This window comes from Choloepus didactylus, chromosome 4 (assembly GCF_015220235.1).
Source record: "Choloepus didactylus isolate mChoDid1 chromosome 4, mChoDid1.pri, whole genome shotgun sequence".
NCBI lineage: Eukaryota > Metazoa > Chordata > Mammalia > Pilosa > Megalonychidae > Choloepus > Choloepus didactylus.
The window spans coordinates 169,932,000-169,936,024 of NC_051310.1; the positions used below are offsets into that span (position 1 = coordinate 169,932,000).

The 4,025-nt window shown below is 37.8% G+C and overlaps 1 pseudogene; it reads right to left on the reverse strand.

Annotated features, from left to right (window-relative positions):
• Window positions 1-2,178: 2,178 nt before the first annotated feature.
• On the reverse strand, window positions 2,179-2,690 carry LOC119530775 (annotated as a pseudogene).
• Window positions 2,691-4,025: the final 1,335 nt, after the last annotated feature.

Genomic DNA, 4,025 nt, shown 5'->3' on the forward strand with positions numbered 1-4,025 from the left:
CACCCTCGCTTTTTGGCTATTCTGAATAATATACTATGAACATTTGTATACAAGTTTTTGTGTGGATGTATGTTTTCCTTTCTCTTGAGTATGTACCTAGGAGTGGAATTGCTGGGTCATGTGATAACTCTATGTTTAACATTTTGAGGAACTGCCAAACCATTTTCCAAAACATCAGCACCATTTTACATTACTACTAGCAATGTATGAAAGTTCTAATCTCTCAACATCAACCTAAAATATTTTTCAATCTTCAATTTTATTCCATAAACTTTGAGTGCCATAGTGACAGAGTACAGATTTGGTTAAAGGAAGTTGCTTTTTCCTACTTTTTAAAGAAACGCTAAATATAATTTTCTTTTCTCTAAGAGAATGTAGTTGGGCCAGTTTATCCTAAGCTGTCTTCTGACTCTAAATATCTGTGTTTCTCTGACTTCCTATCTTTAGACAGAAAGAAAGAATGACTCTTATTTGTACCTTGCAGTTTGACCTAAATAATAATGCCTACTTGGCAAGAAAATATACGAAGATGAAGTCCAAAAACTGAGTCACTGAGTCATGATTTATGGTTCCTGTTGGTTGCCCTTTCGTGCCTGTAAACCAAAAACTTAGCATATTTTCTATTTCTTCAGTTGCTTTTGAAAAATTCAGGTATTATTTTACAGTGTATGGACAATTTAGTAAAAGAAAATGAGGGGAAAGAAACTGCAACCTACTTTTCTATATAGGTAACTTTCAAAGTAAAAACAGAATCATATTAGTAACTTCTACCTAGGGTACTAGATTTATAGTATTAAGTAATATCAATTACAGTATTAGAGCTGTGTTGTACCTCTCTTTTTTCCGAAAACCATAGACTTTGAACTATGACCTAGTTGTCACTTTTCCTCTTGCGTGGAGCATTCAACAGATTTATAAATCTCAGCTGAGTGTGATTATCGTGTCTACCAATTTTCCTGGAACATTTCTTCAGAAAAGGAGACCATTCCAGTTTGTTTCCTATTTGGTTCTCCGTATGTGTATTTCAGTATATATCTGTCATTCAATTAATGCATATAATACTCCTATGAAACTTATGGTTAATAAACATTAGTGACTTATCATTTTATAGGTGGAGGAATTGTGGCCTAAAGTGGCTGAATTGCTTAAGACATCTGGACAAGTCTAGGGAAGTTAGCAGCAGCCCAAGTTTCAAGACCTATTTAATATAGTATCCACAGAATGTATTCCTTTAAAGTAGAAATTGTTATTGTGTTAGCATATCCCCAGGGAAATCCTTAAATTTTCTTTTCAGCTAGATTTTTGTTTATATACATGAAAAATGTTTGGAACTTTATGTGCCATAGAAATTCTTCTCTTCAATGCTAAAATCCTTGTTTATCTTGTGTGTGTGTGCCCACATGTTTCACCCTTGGCAGATTCCTGTTCAAGCTATTGTCTTAAGTTTTGCCTCTTGGCATTCTTTCTCTGGCTATACTTAATGTTTAACTACTTTCAACATTGCTGTTATAAGACTCCATTCAGTATATTTCTTGCTATTATCTTTTGACAATAAATTTGCTTTAATAACTTGTTGATTTTTTCACATCTCTTCATAAATGTAAACTTTTTAAATGGAGAAGTTGAATGTTTTATTGTTATTAAAGGGTTTCTTATTTTGCTGCAAGGCTGTTGCTTCATCGTATGAAAATAGCACTAGCAAATGTGGTATACTGCAAAATTAAGATAGTGCTGTTCCTCATCTAACACTGTATAACTAAAAAAAACTTATCTCCACTCCCAGTTATTTCCAATGAAAATATCATTAAATATTTTTGACCCAAACCCAGGATTGATGTAAGCAAGTTACAATATTATGTAAGGCTTAAGATAACAATCTTATCCAAGAATACATAATTTTTTAAAGTAGATTTTATGTCAGATAATTTCCTGAATTCTGAAGATAATAAATAGATCCTAGTCTAATCATTGGGTGATGTGGAAAAGATGCAAACTGTGTTTATCTGCTATCATTAGAAGGTTAAGGGGTATTTTCTTTCAATAGCATAGTTGGAACAAGTAGGTTCTGTTTTCCTATTGGTATTGCTAAAAGTTGCTATCATAAATTTCTAACCACTAGTAATTTAAAATTTTGCTAGCTTAAGTTGTTTCAGACTAGTTTATTTACAGGTTCCATTTTCACTCTTCAATAGATTTTATGTATTTCTGAAATGCTTCTTCACTCATTAGTTCATCAAGTTCTGAAAGATTACTCAGAGTCATCTTGATTAGACAACCATCTTCATAACAAGATTTGTCCACAAGTCCTGGATTTTCTGCAAGAACTTCATTAATTTCTGTTACTTCTCCTGATCGAGGAGAAGGTAGTTCACTAGCAACTTGCACACTTTCTAAAGCACCAAACTACTCTTGTTTGTTCAATTTTGTCCCAACCTCAGGAATATTACAGTAAACATCTCCCAAAGCTTCCTGTGCAAAACTGCTAATTCGCACTGTTCCAATACCATTTTTTGTTGTTATCCGTTCATGTTTGTGAATTTCCGCACCTAGAGCAGAGCCGAGCGGGTGCGCGGCGTCAGAACAGCGCCCTCCCCCAGACCCCAGTGCCGCGGCGGGCAGGACATGGCGGGCGCAGAGGCAGCGCGCAGGCTGCACACGACAATCCACAAGCTCCGGACGGCCAGCGCCATGTTCGCAGGGGTGCGGAGGGCGGCAGTGCCGCGACTCGACAGCCGGTCGGCGGGGACCGGGCGAGGACCCATAAATGTAATTTTAAAAACTCTTTTCTCTTCTGGATTTGTTTACTGCCCAGTAAAGTGATGAAACTTCCTAAGTATCTCCTGAATCCTTCCTTTTCCCTCAATCTCCAGTGTCACTGCCTTAATTCATTACTACTGGGTTCACTGGACCACCACAGTGGCTTCTTGACTTATCCCCCTTCCTCTAATTTTCCTCCTTTAATTCATCTTAATGTCTCCAGAATTATGTTGATTGAAATCTTTCAATGGCTTACCCTGACTCTCAGACTAAAATGTGATCTCCTTTGCTTGGCATGCCATGACCTGCCTGATGTGGTATTCATCCACTTAACCAACCTCATGTAATCCTACGCCGAATCCAAATGTTCACTACCCACCATGCCTCTCCCAGCAACATATTTCTTCACCTTGTATCATTCTTAGACTAATGTGTACTCCTCTCCCTATTTGGACTGTGAGCTGCTTCAGGGTGAAGCCAAGTGTTCTATCTTGGTATCTACCAAGCATGGCAGAGAGCTGTGTATACAGTAGGAGCTTAATAAATGTTTGCATAATTAATTAGTAGTTGAATGGCTGTGGAGTTCACCATCAATAGAAAATATCTTAAAATGTCTACTGATGAAGTTTCATGAAATTTTGGGATGTTAAGCTGTGGTATCCCAAAATGGGATATTGTTGGGACCTCAAGGGCATCTGCATTAATAGGGGGGATGGAGGGTCGGATCAGGAAAAGAGATGACAAAGCTTGGAGAAGCCCAATGAAGTTTAGTAATTTTAAAGGGACACTGACAGAAAAATGTTAAGAGAATCATTGTTCTGAGCAAAAGATCATCTTTTCATTTTCTTTTTAAGTGTATAAGGATTTTCTGGACAAGCTTATAGCAGGCTAGGCTTTTTCTCCCCCAGAGTAAAATGGTGCAATATTTTGACTAAAAGATACAGAAGTTGTGGTCTTATCTGCAAAATAAAATATTTTGAGTGCCCCTCTGTTCTAGTTTGCTAATGCTGCAGAATGCAAAACACCAGAGATGGATAGGCTTTTATAAAACGGGGGTTTATTTCACTACACAGTTACAGTCTTAAGGCCACAAAGCATCCAAGGTAACACACCAGCAATCGGGTACTTTCACCGGAGGATGGCCAATGGCGTCCGGAAAACCTCTGCTAGCTGGGAAGGCAGCCGGCATCTGCTCCAAAGCTCCGGCCTCAAAACGGCTTTCTCCCAGGACGTTCCTCTCTAGCAAGCTTGCTCCTCTTCAAAACATC